Source organism: Sceloporus undulatus, chromosome 4 (genome assembly GCF_019175285.1).
Source record: "Sceloporus undulatus isolate JIND9_A2432 ecotype Alabama chromosome 4, SceUnd_v1.1, whole genome shotgun sequence".
Lineage (NCBI taxonomy): Eukaryota > Metazoa > Chordata > Lepidosauria > Squamata > Phrynosomatidae > Sceloporus > Sceloporus undulatus.
The window spans coordinates 211,339,264-211,359,697 of NC_056525.1; the positions used below are offsets into that span (position 1 = coordinate 211,339,264).

Here is a 20,434-nt window from a genome sequence, read left to right on the forward strand (position 1 = left end):
TGCATTTATATTAACATTTTTTTAAAAATCAGCAAATTTTTTTGCGTGTTCCTCCATTTTTTTAAAAAGTGTCCTCCATTTGAAAATGTTGTCCTACATTTGTCCCGGTTTGTTTATTTATTTAATTTTTTTAAAGTATTTAATTATTTATTTTTTGGCTTCGGCTCTCCAGTTGTCTGAAGGACAGCAACCCGGCTCCCGGCTCAAAAAGATTGCCTACCCCTGATTTACAGCATCCAGGTCTGAGTGGATCCAAGCAACTTTTTCCCATAAAGTGTCAAGCAGGGTGTTCACAGTGGTCCTGAATGTAAAAGACCCCTAAACATTCAAAAGATCTTCACTGGTCACATTTTGCAGATGCAATGGCAGCAGTGCTACCCAAAGAACAGGTGGGGGGGTGGAATACGGGTCCCCACAAATAGTCAGTGTTATTTCAAATGTTGGAGAAAATAGCTTTGCAAGAGGCTTGGGTAACCTTTGTGCATAAGTGTGTATCAGTACTAACTAGGAGGATTCCAGGTTTTGAGTGAATTAAGTTTGCAAGATGCTATTATTCACTCAAGATAGTAATTCACACAAACACAGCATACAGAGCTGACCAAAATGGAAATATGGAGATGTGATAGTGCAATTTTAGGGGTTGCATTGGGGTTATAATTGCCTGTCTGATGCCTGTCTAGCTGTGGGAAGGTGGAATGGCTCAGACTGGGAGGTCCAAGGGCGACATGCAACATAGAAGATTTTCATACCTGGCTGCATCACTGCTAAAACGTCCTCCAAACATCCCTAAAAGGGGAAGGAAGCACCTATGTCTGAAAGCCAGGCACGCTTCCTGAATCGCCATGGAAACCTGGCTCCCTCTTAGCATCCCTGAGTCATCTCACGGGAAGCAGAATTCCTCTGAATGCAAACTTTGTGTTTAGAGAAATTCCTCTCCCCAGGAACGATTCAGAGATGCTAAGAGGGAGCCACATTTCTATGGCGATTCAGGAAGTGTGCCTGGCTTTCAGACACAGGCGCTTCCTTCCCCTTTGAGGGAAGTTTGGAGGACGCTTTAGCAGTGATGCAGCCAGGTATGGAAATCTTCATATAGTGCATGCAAGGGTGGGGGGTGTCAGCTGTGTGCACAGAGGTTAGGTTTTTTAATCATTTTTATACCTTAAAACTAGCCCTAGGTGATGGGCTGTCTACTCAGGTAAGACTGGCTGAATGCCTTATCCTAGGAATTGACAATAGGATTCTGTCTGGTTAATGACTTTAGCATAACAAAAATAGCAATTGGATTGGAATATCCCTGATATGGATGGATGGAGATGTTTGGCTGGGGACCCAACAGGAGGTAAGCAGTGAGAGATTGGCTTACTGCTCTGGATGTGAACAGATCCTTTGTCTCAAGTTTTGATAGGAAATCCAGATTACTTGGAGGAAGGAACACTTTATATTTGATAGTTTGTTTACCTGGATGTACACATGCCTCTGTAGAAACAATCCTCCCCTACCCCCCAAGAACTTGACCTAGTGTTCCCAAAAGGCTATCAATCCCTCAAAAACATGCTATGTTCAGATACGAGATATGAAAATGAGATATGAGGATCCCAAAATATAACACAGGTTATGCAGGAGTGTTTAACAATAGAAAGAAAGAAAAAGTCTTTGCTACCTGTATTGCTGCACAGCAGTTCTGCAGGTAACATCCAGCCTGAATTTTATCAGCCCCACTTGTAGTGTTCTGTCAACATTGCTTTGGCTCCTGTGACACTTATTTCATCACCAACAGCACTAGGAAAACCTGCTGGCTGGTTTGACTCCAGTCCATGAGAGGGGACACTTGGAACCAGTCATGTTCATCTCTCTGGCAGTTTTCCCATTCCAGAGATTAACCATGACAGAACCCCTATTCTATCCCAGCTCAAACCTTATTACATTGTTTACTGCAGAAATGCTGCTAAAAAATGTCCAACTAGGCAGAGGACAAAGAAGAAAGGGGACAAGATGAGTGTAAAATGCATTTGTAAAAAAAGTTTTGTAACTTGAGGTAACAAAACTTGAGAACCAGTGTGGCATAGTGGTTCAAGTGCTGTACAACAATTCTGGTGACCAAGGTTTGATTTCTGCCTTAGCCATGAAACCAATTGGGTGAAATGGGGCAAGTCACATGCTCTCAGCCTTGGGGGAAGGCAATGGCAAACCTCTTCTGAACAAATCTTTCCAACAAACCCCCACTGTAGGTTTGCCTTAGGGTTGCCATAAATCAGAAATAATTTGAAGACACACAACAACAAACTTAAGGTATGTCTGTATAATATCCAGCCTTGGTCTAGACATGCTGCAGAATGTGGTAATGCAGCCTCCCCAGATGATATTGTATTGCAGCTCCCAGAAGTCCTGGTCATGCTCACTGAGGCTTTTGGGAAATGAAATTCAACAACATTTAAGGATCCAAAGTTGACCCTACGCTCTTTGCTTCATCTCATAATACTTTTGCCTGATAAAGAAGCCAATGAAGCTTTGAAAGCTTGCACAATGCATTTTATGCCTTGAAGTTGGCTGAAAAAAGGTCTTGCCGCTTGTGGATTTCATAAATGTTACTGGACCAACTCCAAAAGGGGGGCTGTGTCTGCAGTTTGGCATAGCTTTAACTGCAATGGCTCAGTGCTAGGGAATTCTGGGATTTGTAGTTTTGTGAGGTATTTTGTCTCCCCTGTCTGATGCCACAGCAAACTCCAAACTCAGGATTCCATAGCATCAAGTCAGGGCAGTTAAAGCAGTGTGGCAAACCTCCTCTGAACAGGAATCCATGGATGCTAAATCCTTGGATAAGGAAGGCCAACTGTATCTTGACATGTGTCTTCGCTTTACTAAGCTTAGATCTTTTACCTCCTCAGATTTAATCCAAGATAAATTGCCTTAAACACACAATGAATGTTGGATTGTGACTCTGGGGACCAGGGATCGATTTCCAGCTTGGCCATGGGTGACCTTGGGCAAGCCACATGTGCTCAGTGTCAGGGGAACGCAATGGCAAACCTCCTCTGAAAAAATCTTGCCAAGAAAACCCCATGATAGGTTTGCCTTAGGGTTGCAGTAAGATGGAAACAACTTGAAGGCACCCAACAACAATGATGAAAGCAGTCTACAATCATGGTCAATGTCTGGGAGCTGAAATCCCAACATTTCAGGGGATCTTGTTTCCCAAGTCATTAGAGAGAAACTTTCTCTTTCAAGCCCCTCTGGAGTCCTCTCTCCCCTGTCCCCCTAGAGATGGCAAAGAATGGAGAAGCGAGAGCCAGGACAGCCTAGTTGTTGGACCGTTGGATTCTGGAGACCAGGGTTTGACTCCCAGCTTGGCCATGGAGACTCGGAGTGAGCTTGGGCCAATCGCATACTCTCAGCCTCAGGGGAAGACAATGGTGAAACCTCCTCTGAACAAATGTGGCCAGGAAAACTCAAGGACAGGTTCGCCTTAGGGTCTCCATAAATTGGAAATGCCTTGAAGGCATACAATGGACACAAAATGGATAGGCGGGCATCAGCTGACAGCCTCTGTGACAATTTTCAGAACATGGTGGGCAAAGAGCAATGAGTGAGTTCACCAGCAACGAAAGAAAGCCAGGGGGCTGTAGCAGTTTGAGCATTGGACTACGACTTTGATTCCCAGCTGGGCCATGGCAATAGCAATAGCAACAGCAAGTACATTTCTATACTGCTTGGTGGTGCATTAAGCACTCCCTAAGCAGTTTACAATGTATAACCCAATTGCCCACAACAGCTGGGTACTCATTTTAGCGAGCTCAGAAGGATGCCAGGCTGAGTCGACACTGAGCCCCTGGCTGGGATTGAACTCACAACCTTGTGAAGTCGAAGGCTTTCATGGCCGGCATCCATAGTTTTTTGTGGGTTTTTCGGGCTATGTGGTCATGTTCCAGAAAATTTTCTTCCTGACGTTTCACCAGTATCTGTGGCTGGCATCTGCAGAAAATACTATCACAACCTTGTGGTTTGTGAGCAAGTGGCCGCAACATAGGCATTTAACCCCTGCACCACCAGGGCTCAGAAATAATAATAATAATTTGTTTTATTTATATACCGCTATTCCAAAGATCATAGCGGTGAACAGCAAGTAAGCTAATTAGCAAGTAAGCTAATTTGCCCCCAACATTCTGGGTACTCATTTTAGCGACCTCGGAAGGATGCAAGCCTGAGTCAAGCTTGGGCCCTTTTGCTGGTCTTGAACTTGCAACCTTGTGGTTTTGAGTGAATGGCTGCAGTACAGGCATTTAACCACTGCGCCACCAGGGCTCAGAAACCTACTGAGGTGACCTTAGGCCAGTCACACTCTCTCAGCCTCAGGGGAAAGCAATGGCAAAAGCTCCTCTGAACAAATCTGGCCAGGTAAAGCCCACAAGAGGCTCTCTAGAAGTCAGGAATGACTTGAAGGCCCCAAACAACGATGACAAAGGATTGAAACCCCATTCCCTTCCCTCCCTTGCACACTACATCTCTCCTCATCCTCTTTGGCAGCAGCCAGGAGTGGAGCTTGTGTTGGGGGAAGCAAGGGGAAAGAGAGGGCTTTCTCTTTCCCCACATCTCTTCCCCAGCCCTTGCTAGAGGGGGCAAAGGAGTGTGTCTATGTCTATGTGGGGGGTTGCAGAGAGATGGAGGCGGAGCGGTGGCCATTGCCTCGCCCCCCATTTGGTGGCCTCTGCCAAACCAGGCGGCCCTTTCTCTCTTCTTTTTTCAGCAATCAATCCAAGGGGGGAAGGCTCCAAGACCCCCTTCCCCTCCCCCCAAATATACCGATAGCAACGCGAAGGGAGGAAAACAGGGGGAAGGAGAGGATTGTTGCAGAGCGGAGCAACCCAAAGCTGGGGTGGGCGCAAGAAGAGGTAGGGATTTGCTGCTGTTGTTGCTTTTGGGAAGGGATGCCTTGCAGAGCCTCTCTTTTTGTCCTCCCAGAGAGAGAAGGGATTGAATGCGAGGGGAAATGGGGAGCCTCTCAAGTCTTAGGAAGCCCCCAGCCAGGCTTTTTGAATCCCCCTCCTAGCCTGGTTGGTCCAGGGGGGCTTCCCCCTTGTCTGTGCAGCAATGCAAAAATGTGGGGATGCATTTAATGGAGGAGGAAGGAGGACTTTATGCAGCCAGAGCGCTGGGAATTGGGGCTCAGCTGCAGCTGGAGGCAGAGGAAATGGCGGGAGGGGGATGATCGGATGAAGGCCACTGGGGGAGGCTTGGCCCCTTCACCCTTCTGCTTAAGCCTGGCGGGGCAGGCGCCACAACAATTTCATTGCATTGATATTTTTCTATTAAGAGAGGAGGAGGAGGTAAAGGGGGGGCGGGAGAGCAGAGTGACCAGGAGTCCTCTCTAACTCCCAAGGAAGGGGGAGAGGAGGGTGGCCAGGAGACCTCTTCAACTCCCAAGGCAGTGCCAAAATGGAGGGCTCTGCAGAAGAACGGTGGCCAGGACCCAAGAAAAGCTGGGTCGGTGGGTGGTTGGGGGAGCACTCATGGGAATAGCAATGCCTGTTTCTGTGATTCTATAACTCCCAAGGAGGGGGGAGAGGAGGGTGGCCAGGAGCCCTGTAACGACCAAGGACAAGGCAGTGCCAAAATGGAGGACTTTCCAGAAGGGAAAGAAAAGGATCCAAGAAAAGCCAGGTGGGGGAGAGGGTGGAATGGAGAACCACTCGTAGAAATAGAAAGGCCTGTTTCTATGATTCTATAACTCCCAAGGGAGAGGTGGGTGACCAGGTGTCCTCTTAAACTCCCAAGGGGGACAAGGAGGTGTCAAGATGGAGGGCTTTCCAGAAGAAAAAAAAAAAAACAACTCTTATCGGAATAGAAATGCATGATTCTATAACTCCCAAAGCAGGGGGAGGGTGGGTGACCAGAAGTCCTCTAACCACCAAGGACAAGGCATTGCTAAAATGGAGGACGTTCCAGAAAAAGGAGGCCAGGACCCAAGGAAAGCTGTACTTCTTTAAAAAACCCACTCATGGAAAGAGAAATGCATATGATTCCATAACTCCCAAGGAAGGGGACTTCTGGTCCTCTTAACTCCCAGGGAAGAGGGAGAGTGACCTGTAGTCCTCCTCTGAGCATCAAGGTGGACAAGGCAGTGCGGAAATGGAGGGCTTTCTCGCAAAAGGGAAGCCGGGGCCCAAGAAGAGCTATTTAAAGACAACACCCATGGAAACAGACATGCCTGTTTCTATGACTGTATAACTCCCAAGGAAGGGGGGGAGGAGGGTGGCCAGAAATCCTCTAACCACCAAGGAGGACAAGGCAGTGCAAAAATGGATTCCAGAAAAAGGGAAGCCAGGACCCAAGGAAAGCTATTTTAAAAAAAAAAACTACTCCTAGAAATCGAAAGGCATGTTTCTTTAGCCAGGCTCAAAATGGAGGACGTTGGGACGTTCCTCCTGGGCAGAAGGTGGAAAGGGAGGAGGGGTCCTGGAAAAGGAGGACAGGCCTGGTCCCCCTGAGAGGGAAAGGGGAGGCAGGGAGGAGGCAAGCGAGTGAGCTGGGCCCAGCTGCCTGCCTCCTTCCCTTTCCCTTAGACTAGAGACCTCCCATCCTTTGGCAGAAGAAGCTGAGGGAGAGAAAGATGGAAGGGCGAGGAGGAGGAGGAGGAGGGCGCCCCACGTGTTCCACCCGCGGCGAGGCGAGTGCGTGGGACTCGGTTGCCTCGGAGGCTCGGTGGGGAAAGGGAGAAAGAGGGCTGTAAGGAAGGCTTGCAGAGCCAGGCGGGGGTTTCCCTTCCAAGGCCCCTTGGACCCTGGTTTGCTCTCACAGGTAACGGCAGCAGGAGGCTGTGTTCAGGAAGAGTGCATGTCGTTAGGTGCCTTCAGGTCATTTCCGACTTATGGCGACCCTGAGGTGAACCTATCTTGGGTTTTGGCTTTTGGCAGGGCTTGTTCAGAGTGGGGTTGCCATGGCATTCCTCCCTGAGGCTGAGAGAGTGTGACTTGCCCAAGGTCACCCAGTGAGCAATTGTTGTTGTGTGCCTTCAAGTCGTTTCTGACATCTGGAAAACCTAAGGCAAACATATCATGGGGTTTTTTTGGGGGGGGTTGGCAAGGTTTGGTCAGAGGGGATTTGTGATGGCCATCTCCTGAGGCTGAGAGTGTGTGACTTGCCCACGTCACCCAGTGATTGGTTGTTGTGTACCTTCAAGGCATTTCTGATTCAAGGCGACCCTGTCATGGAGGGTTTCCTGGCAAGTCTCATCAGAGAGGGTTTGCCATGGCCATCCCCTGCGGCTGAGAGAGTGTGACTCACCCATACAAGGAGGGCAGAAGCAGAGCCCCTCCTGCCAGTCCTGCCCTCCCTTGTTCTTCTGCCTGCGAGGGCGCAGAGTGTCTCCTTGCCTCCTCCTCCTCCTCCTCAAGAGGGCAGCGGTTGTTTTCTCGGCTTCCTAAAAATAGCCCAGAGTCTGCAGGGAGGGTGGGCTGCAGGTCTTCTGCTTGAGAGAAAGCAAGCTGCGGATCCAGAGCAAAGGCACTGACAGTGGCTGGGTTTTTTGTTGTTATTTCTTTCCCTGGTTGCATTCGCCATCCCCAGATCCTTGTGGTATACTTGAAGGGATTCCATGGTGCTCCTGTGTGATGGAATACAAGACCAAAATCAGCTCCTGCCCCCTGGATTAAAGGATGAGGACGCTTAAAATATGGGACCTGTGACTGCTCTACTTCAGTTCACTTAAAGGTAGGCTAAATCAAAGGGCAGGTTTGCAGAGGGGGGATTGGGTGGGGATGCCAGTTATTATATTTGGATACATGTGGATGTAAGAGCTGGACCGTCAAGAAAGAAGATAGGAGGAAAATCAACTCATTTGAGATCTGGTGCTGGAGAAGAGTATGGAAGATTTCATGGGCAACCAAAAGGACAAACAAATGGGTCCTAGAGCAGATCAAGCCAGAAATATCCATAGAAGCCAAGATGACAAAACTTAGGCTGTCATACTGTGGATACATCATGAGAAGGCATGAACCGTTGGAAAAGACAATAATGTTAGGAAAGGTGGAGGAAAGTAGAAAGAGAGGAAGGCCACATGCTAGATGGATGGACTCCATTAAAGAGACTACAAATATGAGTTTGCAGGAGCTGGGCAGACCAGTAGAGGACGGGGGCCTGGAGATGTCTTATCCATAGGGTCACCATGGGCCAAGATTGACATGAAAGCAGTTAACAGCAACAACAGCATAGACCGCAATACAGTTAGCCCTTCATTATTTTTATCCTTGGATCCAAGTGTCCAAGGCTTGAATTTTTTAAAAATATATATAAATTTCAAAAAGCAAACCTTGATTTTGCCATTTTATACATGGGACATTATTTTACTATTCCAGTGTGTTCAATGGGACATGAGTATCCATGGAATTTGGGTCCTGAAACCAAGCTCCAATGGATATCAAGGGGCCACTGTACTTGCCTTGTTGTTGTTGTTGTTGTGCCTTCAAGTCATTTCTGACTTGTGGCAACTCTAAGGTGAACCTATCAATGGGTTTTTTCAGCCAGATTTGTTCAGAGGAGATTTGTCATTGCCATCCTCTGAGGCTGAGAGTGTGCATCTTGCCCAGAATCACCCACTGGGTTTCATGGCTGATCAGGGAATCGAACCCTGGTCTCCAGAGGCATAGTCCAACACTCAACACCACTACAACACACTGGCCTTCCCCCATCATTTACTGCTTCTAGTCTGAAAGTTACTCTTAATGAGAGGCACGCTATTTTCACTGCTCCCCTCCATACTTGTGACCATATATGTACAGTACTTATAGTTAAGGAATATTACATCAACAGTATCAGGAGCATGAGGAAGTAGTTGGTGGTGGACATGGATATGGATTCTCAAACCTGTTTTGGAAATGCATTCAAGAACATGGAGCTGAGACCAGTGGTGTAGTTAGGTAGTTTTAGGTCCAAAACAGACTGCAGAAATAATCCCCTTTGAGACTACTTTAACTGCCCTGGCTCTGTGGTAGGGAATCCTGGGAGTTGTAGTTTATTGTGGTACCAGAGTTCTCTGATAGAGAAGGCTAAATGTCTCACAAAACTATAGTTCCCAGAATTCCCTAGGACTAAGCCAGGGCAGTTAAAGTGGTCTCAAACGGGATGATTTCTGCAGTGTGTTTTGGACCTCAGATTCTGGACCTAATTGTTTTTTGTTTAGTTTTGTTTTGTTTTTTTGAAGGAGGGAATATTCTTTGGGAGATAATGTGTATTCCTTCAAATTAAAATAAACCAACTATGCTTGGTCATTCTGCTCAGAGGGGCTGTCTCAAAGTCATTTCTCCATGGCAGTACTGCACAAGGAAACAGTTGGGATCCATTGTAGCTGAATGTAGTCAATGTATCTGAAGCATGCTGTTCTGATTGTAACCAACCCTTTTCTTTTAAATTTGAGGTGTTTTAAGGGCTAGATTTTGTCACTATCTCATTGGTGTATGTTTATAGACATTCAATTCTAATATGTGTACTGCCACCATAGAGAAAGTGCCAGGCAGAAGCTCCCATATTTCCTGTTGGAGGCCTTGAGTATTTGAAGCATTTGGCTTAAAAACCACAAACTGGTGGTTGTCTAGTAATCTGTCACTTCCCTCTAGTAATGGAAAATCCTTCCAGCATGAAACATGCATTTTGTGCCAGAATATGAAATATGTTATGCCAATAGTCTGCTGCATACTGAGCAAACTTCCTTTTTGTGTGTTAAAAGTGAATCACAAAGAATAAACAGTAGGCATTTGCCCTTGTGGAAAGAAGGAATCACATATTGGAGGCTATTCTTAATTCTGCTATGTATTTTAATAATTTAGATGATAAAATGTATGCTAATATCATGCCTGTCTAGATCCTCTCTTGTTCAAGAATGAGCATGTATGTACCAGTCAAGCCACCTTTCTGGTTTTGATTAAAATGGAGAATAGTGTACTAAAGAGTGGGTCCTTCCCCCTTTCTCTTATTCTTGATGCTATAAAAGTCCACTTTCTGGGACTCTAGATTTAGTAGAATTTGAAGCCTATTTCAAGTTTCATGATGTTTTGTGTTCCTTGGTATACATTTCCCATTTCTGGGCAACTGAGAATGTGTTTCTTTTTTAAAAAATAGAAGATCCTGAATGGTGATAATTCATATTTGACAGCTGTAATCCTTTATTGTGAGCCAGTATGGCATAGTGGTTTGAGTGTTGGACTAAGGCGGGTTACAGACTGCCATTTTGGACATCCTCAGGACATCCCAGTTTGAAAAAGGGGCGTCTCTTCTAGACGCCCCTATTCCTATTACGGACAGAGTCCGTAACAAATAGCGGCGGCCGTTCCACACGGCCGCTGCCATTTTGACATAGCAGATGCTGTGCGTCCGCACGTCGTGCGGCGGAAGTGATGCCACGAGTGTGCGACTAGCGCCTTGCACCATCTCTTCCGGGCCGCAAGAAGGAGCACGATTTTCACACTCCTTTTTGGCAGTGCCTGGGAGCCACGCCATTTGACTTTTGCGGTTCCCGGACGCTGCAACCGGTGGCGGCGGCAGACCGCCGCTTCTCAGCGGTCTGTGACGCACCTAAGACTCTGGAAACCAGGTTTTAATTAACTGATGTGCCATGGAAACCCACTCACCTTGGGTGAGTCACACACACTCAGCCCCACAATACACTGTGATAAGTTTGCCCTAGGGTCACCATAGGTCAGAAATGGCTTGAGGACATGCAGCAGCATTAAATACCTATGTAACTAAAGTTCTTGAATGTGGTATGTCCTATGCCTCCTTTATTAGAATGATTTCATAAAGCAAATAATATCTTCTTTATGAAAATAGATTGTTGTTAACATAGGAATTCTCCAACAGGGATGGGGATGCATTTGGTAAGGATATGAGGGAAGAGTGCACAATGTGTACTGAAGATGGTGAATTTAGAATAATTGAGCCTTGAATTTTGGAAGTTTTACCCAACCACCAAGATGGCCATTTGAAACTCAGAAGAGAATGTGCGAAAAGAGATGCAACACTTTGGTTTGCCAATTTTCTGACAGAGCTCTTGTGTTTATAACTGCTACAGAGCATGTAAGAATTCTTGTGTCCTCATCAGTGAGATGAACTTGTGCTGAGAGTAAGATACAGTAACTGGAGAGATAAAGGTGTATGTATGTATGTACACCCACAGCCACACAAAGCAGGATTTTTTAAAATGGTTAGCTTCTAGCACAACCACGCACATGTATTGTGTAGCAATTGCATTTTTAATTTAATTGAACTTTTATGAAAAAAACAAAAAGCAGGAGTAGGAAAATAAAGGAAAATTACTTGTGGAAGGTGTGTATGTGTACTCCTTTTATAATGCTGTCAGTTATGGTATTGCATGATAAAAACTGGATGTAATTGTCATCCACAGGACCAGGAAGTTTGCCATTAGCAAACAGAAGTACATGGTCTCTGCTATCCTTGCATATAATTTATCTTCCAATTCCAAGTCTGATTTATGTGTGTAAAGAGGGAGCAGCTTAGCATTCTGTTCTCTCTGTAAGTTTGCTTGTTCTGAGCTGGAATACTACATATATTATATATTAACTTTTTTGTGTCAAAACTTGATATTTTCAGATTTTACTAACAATTCATGTGTCTTGCTTGTGTGTGCCATATTTCACCTTTCTAGATGGAAATATCCAGAATTTACCCTAGGAAGCTGAAATTTTGTAGATGTATTATGCATAGCATCCTGATTACTACAACAGAAAAGGTGGCCCTCAAATAGTGAAGTATTTCCAGTTTGCTTCCTAGGGTAGTCTTGGAATAGCTTGTCCATGTAGGGAACACTTCATGTGTTGTTTGTGTTAAGAGAAATCATGCAAATAGCACAGAGTGAGTACATACTCTTGACCCCACTCCTTTTGTCAGTATGTTGCTTGACCTTGCCTGCAGATGTCTCTGCATTTGTGAAGCTGTGACCAAGCTTATTTCCTTTTAAGTGTGTGCAGCTGCAACTCCTACCATTTGAAGCCAGTAGGGCCTACACCCAGAGGTCACCAATTTCTGTGCAGGGGAAAGCCTTTGGGCAAGCAGCTATTAGAATATATGCTTTTGCCTGATTAGGACACATATACAGATTGACCATCTGAACTTTTTGAGTGATGACATGATGCCACAGGTAGAATTACATGACTTTATGTGACGGGTTGTGGAAGCTAAAGACCTTATATATAAAATGGTGTAGGGCAGAAGCTGAGGTGACAGCTTCAGCAGCCCCCAGGTCCATTATACTGGAGTATATGTTAACTGCCTTGGAGTTAACGCAGGGTGGGGGGAAACCTATGTATGAGAGACCTCCAGGTCACCCTGGTCCGTCAACTTCCGCTGCTCAGCTCCGTGCAGAGTTTCATGTCATGGCGTTCTCGTGATTGAACATCTCCATCTGGAATGTGGTCATCCTCTGTTTCTATGTCCTCCATTTTACAACCAAGCAGTGTAGTTTTTTTATAGTGAAAACTTCTTCTCATTATAGGGAGGGCCAAAAGATGAACAACCTCAGTTTAGTCTCTTTGTTTCCAGGGAGACTTTGGCCGGAGTTTCTCTAGGGTCCATCCATTGGTCTTTTGTTGCAGTCCATGGGAGTCTCGAACTCTTCTCCAGCTGCCACATCTCAAATGAGTTGGGGGCCCCCATCGGCTTTTTTTAAGTGTTCCAGATCTTAACAACTCTACATAGAAATTGTAAATATGATGGCCGGAAGAACTTACATATAGTAGTAATTATATATCTTTTACACTTCAGGACTTGCCTTTTCCTTCATAGCTGCCCTTCCAAGTCCTAGGCTTCTTTCCCATTCTTGACTGCATTCTGCCTGCTGTGAATGACTGGGCCCAGTGTGGAAAACTTGGACTGTTTTGTATCTCTTGCATCATTAATGACTTGTGGTATAATTTTGTTTTCTTGATGTTCACTGTGAAACCTGGCCTTTATACTGTCCTATACGTTCTGCCGTGGACCTTCTTCAATAACCTTTCCAGATCTCTGATAGTTTTCTGCCCTATTTGGTGTCATTCATATCTTAGATTGTTTGGCTTTCCTTCATCCAATTTGTCATGCTTCCATCCTCGTGCATCCAATCCTCTCTCTTCTCATATAATGTTGTCAGCATAAAAATTAAATAGGGGTGATAGAATACAGCCTTTGCCTGGTCTCCTTTTCCAGTCCCTTGCTTCCATAGTTAGCTTCTGTCCTGAAATACAAGTAATGCGCAGAAGATCAGATGTTGGGGCATCGCATTTCACTGAGTCCATAGTTTTCTCATAGATATACAATCACATGCTTTGATATATACTCGTTATATTTATTCTGCAAGCCAGAGATGGAATAACAAGAAAGTTGATATCCATTGTGTTTTCGTTCATTCTTCTTATATAAGGAGAGTAGTGTAGGCTTAAGTGAATGACAAGTGAAGGTTTATAAGCCAGTGCACACAATGTGATAGCACATCTTACACGTCAAGTGCAGTAATAGTCATGTTGGACTAGAAAACAAATGGATTAGCAGTGAAAAGCTGATGGAGAAGTGTGCTTCCTTTGTTCACTGAACCTGGTTAGTCACTGCAAATTTGGCTATTGTCCTGTGAACATAGCATTGTGTCATTACAATCCTGATTGTGAGAATTAAATCATTCTGTCAACTAGGAGTACCACTTCAGTTTGATAGTTACAGATGATCAATAAAGAGTTCTACTCTCCTTCTACCTGAGTCCACACGGCAATCAATTTTATTTATTTCACTTTCCTGGATTCCAGAGAAGCTGGAATACTGCTACATGTGAATTAGTATCTGGAAAGAGAAGACTGAATGGTCAGTTGTGTAAGTGGAATAAATGCTCATGGGCCCTCAGTGGATATGGGCCCCTACTGCTTACGAGTGTCACAGAATTGAAGGTTTTCCGAACTGGATCCTGTCAAGAGAGAATGTTCCTGGGGGACAGATGGACTATGTAGATCAGGGGTAGGCAACCTGCAGCCCGCGGGCCCGATGCGGCCCGCAAGGCCTTGGGACGCGGCCCCACCCGGTCCTGCCGCCGATTGCCGGCCGGGGCCTTTGGGGGGCAATTGTCTATAGAAGCCTCAGAAACATGCATTTAATTAACAGTTTTTAAATCAGCAAATTTTTTTCTCGCGTGTCCCTCATTTTTTTAAAAAAAAGGTGCTTCCATTGAAAATGTTGTCCTACATTTGTCCTGGTTTATTTATATATTTAATTTTTTTAAAAAAATTATTTATTTTATTTATTTATTTATGGGCTTCGGCCCCCCCAGTTGTCTGAGGGACAGCAACCCACCCCCAGCTCAAAATGGTTGCCTACCCCTGATTTAGACTTCCATATCCCTCCCTAAATGTTGTTGGTAGCATTTACCATCCACTCTGCCTCCATTTTTCAGCTTCCTCCATTTCTTCCAACAGCGAAGAGATGAAGTTGTACATGATTCATTCAGTCACTTTCTTACATTCGGTGATCCCCCCAAACCTGGGTCACAGGGCGGCTTATAATAAAAAGTACAATTAAAATGACAAGTAGCTTAATACTACTTTAATTTAATACAATTAAAGTAGTATTAAACTGTCTGTAGATTAAAACTGTTTAAAAATAAAAGTTGTGGAATAAAAATAGCCGAGCCATTGAAATAGAAAGTCCTTTACTGCTGGAATAGAAAAGTCTGGAATAGAAATTAGCCAAGAAAGAGTCAGACAACATCACAAGAAGGAGTTCCAGGATCCATGGGGAAGGTCCTATACCACATTCCCAATCAAATGTGCCCTGAATGTAGTAAGATTGGGAGAACTGCTTCCCTTGAATTTCATAAGAGTTGAAGCAGGAAGATAAAGTCCTTTCAGTAGTCTGGACCTAAGCTATACTGTATAGAGATTTATAGGTCATAACTAGCACTCGGATTGTCCCAGAAGTGTAACAAGGTTCCAGTGTGGCGCCCTGTAACCAGCCTTGGTTAATAAGGTGGCTCCTCTCTTTGAAACAGCTGAATTTCTGAACTTCTTGAAAGAGGAATGCTCATGTTAGAAAGGGAGTCTTGTTTTTAGAACTCATTTTTGTGTACAGAAGAAAGGCTGGAGTAGCTTGCCAGCACACAGTAGCCTTACCTATATATTCATGTGAATAACATACAATAATGAAGATGGAAGGAATAGTGTGCTCATATGTGTTTCCTCCCCAACCCTATTAGCATTAATTGTTTAGACCCAGAACAACATCTCACGTGGGCCCCACCAGTATTGTTATCAGAGCCAGCCTAAGAGATTTTTTTTAGCCAGAGGCAAAGGACAGGATAGCTGTTGTTGTCTTCTGTGTCTATCTGCTTAGACTTTGCATCCAATCATGTGAGATGGATTTAATTAAATAGCAACTAAAAGTGGAGATAATAGAATGGTGATACATTGAAAAGGGGGAGATAAAAGAATTATGACCTCCAGATTACAGTATAAGGTAACTGAGGAAAATTGGGCCAGAGAATCTGCTAGAGGCATAACACAGGAGTTGGGGCCATATCAGTTGCTAATGGTTTGTAGCATAACATAGAGTTTATAACCCAGGGCAGTAGTAATATAATAACAAAAAACCTATTTGGAACAGAGCAGTGGCATCTCCCTCTAACTGCATGTACAGTGGCATTTTAATATTAATTCAGTACTGTGAATCCCATTTGGAAGAAAGGCAGGATATAAATGAGCATAATAGAAGAAGTTTTTCACTATAAAAAACTACAATGCTGGTAAAATGGAGGACAATAGAAACAGAGGATGACCACATCCAAGATGGAGAGATTAATCAGAGAAGCCATGACCATGAATCTGCAGGAGCTGAGCAGGGAAGTTGAGGACAGGGTGACCTGGAGGTATCTCATACATAGGTTCACCAATGGGTTGAGGTTAACTCCAAGGCAGTTAACATATACTCCAGTATAATGGACCTGGGGGCTGCTGAAGCCCAAGACCTCTTGATTAGCAGAACCATTACGTTATCTGCTGCCGAACCAACACCCTTTGGATTCCCCTGTCCTCTCTTAATTTAGCTGCAATTCCCAGATAGAACTGAGATAAAGGTTTTCCCCACAATCAGCATATTACTATGATCTACAACATTTCTGCCATAATCCAACGTATCCTATATGTGGCTTTCTTCTCCCCTCAAAAGACCTGCTCCTAGTGGAGATGAAAACTGCTACTTATTATTTTATTTTAATTAATTATAAATCAACATAGCTTTTTAACATTTTTGGAATCGCAGGGGCAGGGGTTGCTATAGACTGTCCTGATGAGAACACTGTAGAAATACTTCTATTTGAGACCACTTAACTGCCCTTGCTCAGTGCAAGGATCTTTAGAACTGTAGTTTTTTGGCACCAGAGCTCTCTGACAGCAAGCAAATGTCTCATCACAAAACTACGGTTACCAGAATTCTTTAGCTTGAGCCAGGACGTTAAAGTGGGTCTCAACTGGATTATTTCTGCATTTTATGAAAAAAGCATTGTGTTTAGTTTGACCTGAAGAAAAGCAAATGGGACCCTCTTAAAGCTGGAGGGAGAATGTATTTAGGAGTACTGATATCAGTTCGTCCTGGTATACTCTGAAGCTGGGCAGCGGCTGGAGGGTGGGGTTTCTCTTGAAGCAGAGTTAGACGAGGGAGAGCATTACAGAAGATATGGGGATATGAAGCTACTTCACACAAATGAGGAGAAAAGGAGGTAATCTGTGGGAGGAACAAAGACAAACTCATTTGTGCATGGAAAGAAAGTAACATGAAATTAGAAGTTAGAAGATAGCAGTATAAGCTTCAGCTACCACTGCACCGTCTGTCTATGTAAATGTTGAAATGAAACACAGTCTGCTCCATTAATAATCCTGGGAAGAGGTTGTGCCTTCATCTCTGCTTTCTGTACTGGTCATGCAAGTCAATCTGCTACATAGAATCTTTCTGTTTTAGCATGACCAGCAAAATGTCGGATCAGGCTTCATTGCCATTCTAGTTGTGTGTTAGATAAAGTTGGGATGGGCATGGAGACACAGGTTAGAACTGAGGTAGTTCTTCTCTCTGCCTTGCCTACATGTGCGGAGATTTAATGTTGCCAATTAGAAAGGGCAGCAGATTAAGAATTGCAGTGTACTCGATGATGTGAATAAACCATGGATCATGAGTGGCCGTTAATGATGTGACCTGAACTTTGGGGTGTCAAAAGTCCATTAATCTGTTGCTGTGGGATCCAGAGAAGTGCCTTTTTCTCTTGCTGGACAAGTTGACCGTGTGTTGGAAGATCCTCATTTGATGGGCTATTAGAAGATAGCTGTCTATTTATAGTTAAGCCCAAATTTTGGTGTAAAGAAAATAATCCTAAGAGATGCAGGGGTTTTGAAGAGTCTGTGAAAACTTAGCACATATAGTAGGTGAGAAGGCACCATCTGTTCTAAGTTCCCTCTACTTTGGTGAGATGCACTGTATGGATGAAAACTGAAAAATGTCTGGCAATAAATAATCCTTATTTTTCTTTTTCATGGAAATTCAGGTAGCCATAATAAAAGATAACCAGTTGCAAAATCAGTGCTAGGCAAATGTGGCATTTTGAGTTGTGAAGGTTTTCCTCATGGTCATCAGTAACAAGTAGTGAGAGCCTAACACAAATATATTGATTTGTAAACTGCATATATCCAGGGAGAAGAGAATAAAATTGATAAATATGTAATCAGGAATGATTAATGGAATTTATAAGTAGTAATAGGAAACTGAAGGGGCCCATATTTGTGCCCATTATCTACGCTGTTTCCTTCTTTCCTGGAAACTTGCCAGAGACTAGCAGCCAGTGGCTCAGGAACCATCCAGCACGGGTCCATGGACCACTATGTTGATTAGCTGTGGCTTACAAGAAGGTTGTATGGTTATTGATATAATGCATTCGGATCCATCTCAAAAACTACAGTGGTCTATAAGTATGTATAAAAAAGTGAGCAAGATCATAAAATAAAAAACTGTTTGACATTGGAATAGACTGCCTTGAGAGGGGGGGCCTCTCCTTTAGAGGTATTTAAGCAAAGATTGGGTAGCTATCTCTTGCCAAGTAATGTATCAGTAATGTATACATTGCAAGGGGTTAGTGGCACTCCAACTCGGCAACTATTATTATCATGGCAACAGGGGTACATACATCTTGAATTTATGTTTGTGGACCTACAGCTATATTAAATAGATGAAATGGAAAAGGATACCCCGGTTACAACGCTGGAGGACTCCCACATGGTGAGAAACTGGAGACTTCAAAAAGTTTTAAATGTGAGGGTTTCATAACCTCCACACAAAAATTACACTACTTTTAATTAATATTATGCATTTCCTTGAGAGTCAGTGAACATAGTGGTTGTGAGTGTTGGACTACCACTCGAGACCAAGGTTTAATTCCCAGCTCAAGTCACATGCTCTATTCCCAAGGAAGGCAATGCAAACTTTCTCTGAACAAATCTTGGCAATCCCATGATAACAGGGTTACTGTAAATTGGACATAATTCTAGGCACACAGCAATAACACAACAAATGCATTTAAAAGCAGTTTATATCAAAACTAATGATACAGTTGTACAGTTACTTAGTAGTATAAAATGTATCACACACTACATGCATCATCATAGTTTTATTTCTATAATCACATTTCACAGGCAAGCAAAAGAGCTCCATTTAATTCTTTGTCTTTGTCCTGTTTCCGCGTTTATGAATCAGAGACTTGGAAACCTTTCAGGTGGCACAAAGGAATAGCTTCTTCCACTGTTAGGATATTTGGAGATGTATTATCCATGCATCCATGTATAATAGCAGCTATGTGATAACACATCCTCCATAAATTGGTGCACTCATCTTCAAAAGGTAGATAAAAGCAAAGGTGATAGTCACTGCTTGTAGCAGTAACTCCAAAATGTCTACATTCATGATTAAACTGAGGCATACATAATGACAGTATGAAATGGTTTCCAGCTAGATTTCCATACTAGCCCGGGACTTTAAGAAGGTTGAGCAAACTGTGAACTTCCAGATTTTTTGTTTTGGATTGTAACTTCAAAACAGCTCAGGCCAATGGGTGGAGAGGTGCTGAAGATTGCATTCCAGTAACATCTGAAGGGACAACCATTTGCTTAGCCTGAAGAAAGGTGACCAAGGAATCTGTAAATAAAATAATGGATTTATTTATAGTCAACTTTTCTCAAAGAATCAAAGCGGCTTACAGGAATATCAAGGTAAAATCACATACAATTTTTAAATACAATTAAAACCAACCCTCCCCCCCCAACATAAAACATTAATCAACCCAAAAAGAAATTAACAGATTTAAAAAAAATCCAAGACCATAAAGTAAAAAACAAAACAAAAAGTTTCAGGCAGATTTGGGCGGGAATTAATCATCTTCAGAGGAGGTGGGGGAGATTGGAAGGGATGAATCAGTGACACTTCCAGTGCCACAACGATGGCTTAAGGTGAAAGTAGGGGGGAGGCAAGTCGTAGACGGTCTCTCTGGAAAGGCCTGCTGGAAGAAATCCATTTTAATAGCCTTCTTAAAGGCTTCCAAGGTGGTAATCTGACGGATCTCATCCAGCAAATCGTTCCAGAGCTTGTAGAGCAAGTTCATGCTTATTTTAGAATACTAATCTGAAATCTTCATTCATCATCTCATTTTTTGGCTAAGATCAAGTGTAAAATCTCCCCTTCTTTTGCTTCTTGTGTTGCCTTGCCTCCCAATCACCACTCCTGATAGATTATAGTCCAGTCCAACATGTAATTATTGTAGGAATTCTAATCACAGGGGCACTGACCTCTTATTTCTCCCAAACCAGTCATACAGTTTTATGCATGTTTACTCAGGATCAAGAATTGAATTAGTTCTTTGGGTCTCACCCTGTGTAGGTGAATCCTGGTTTGAAACCTTCTGATGCCTGCTGAACTTCAGAGAACACATGCAGGAGACGGTACTGTAATTTTCATTAAGTGATCTCCAGTGGAGCTCCCTCCTTCCTTTTTAACATACTGGTATTCTCCACCAAACACAAACAGTCCATTGACTGCACAAGTGCTGTGTCAACATCAGCACCTACTTACAGCATTCTCTCACAAAGATAATAGGAGGAGGATGGGGAGCAATGTGTTTTTGCTCAGCAGAAAATAAACGAAATAAACAAAATATGGAGACATTCAGGAAAGTGGGGAAAGGAGAATAATTCAAAGAGCCACCCAGGAATAATATTTAGGATCCAGTTTGGTGTAGTGGTTTGGTGTATTGGACTATAGCTCTGGAGATCAGGGTTGTGATTCCCCACTTAGCCATGGAAACCACTGGGTGACCTTGGGCAAGTCATAACACTCTTAGCCACAGAAACCCGTGATAGGGTCACCATGAACGTCCATAACACTGGAAGGT

General features: G+C 43.7%; 1 protein-coding gene across 2 annotated transcripts in view; it reads left to right on the plus strand.

Moving 5' to 3' along the window:
- Positions 1 to 4,690: 4,690 nt before the first annotated feature.
- PKIA (cAMP-dependent protein kinase inhibitor alpha) overlaps positions 4,691 to 20,434 on the plus strand; it is a 99,829-nt gene continuing 84,085 nt past the window's right edge. The window contains exons 1-2 of one of the 2 annotated variants that reach the window (XM_042464722.1): positions 4,691 to 4,886; positions 7,561 to 7,704. The gene's annotated coding sequence lies outside the window, so the exon portion shown is untranslated. Of the gene's footprint in view, positions 4,887 to 6,614; positions 6,793 to 7,560; positions 7,705 to 20,434 lie in introns of those variants that run through there. The other variant, XM_042464723.1, reaches the window with a different exon arrangement.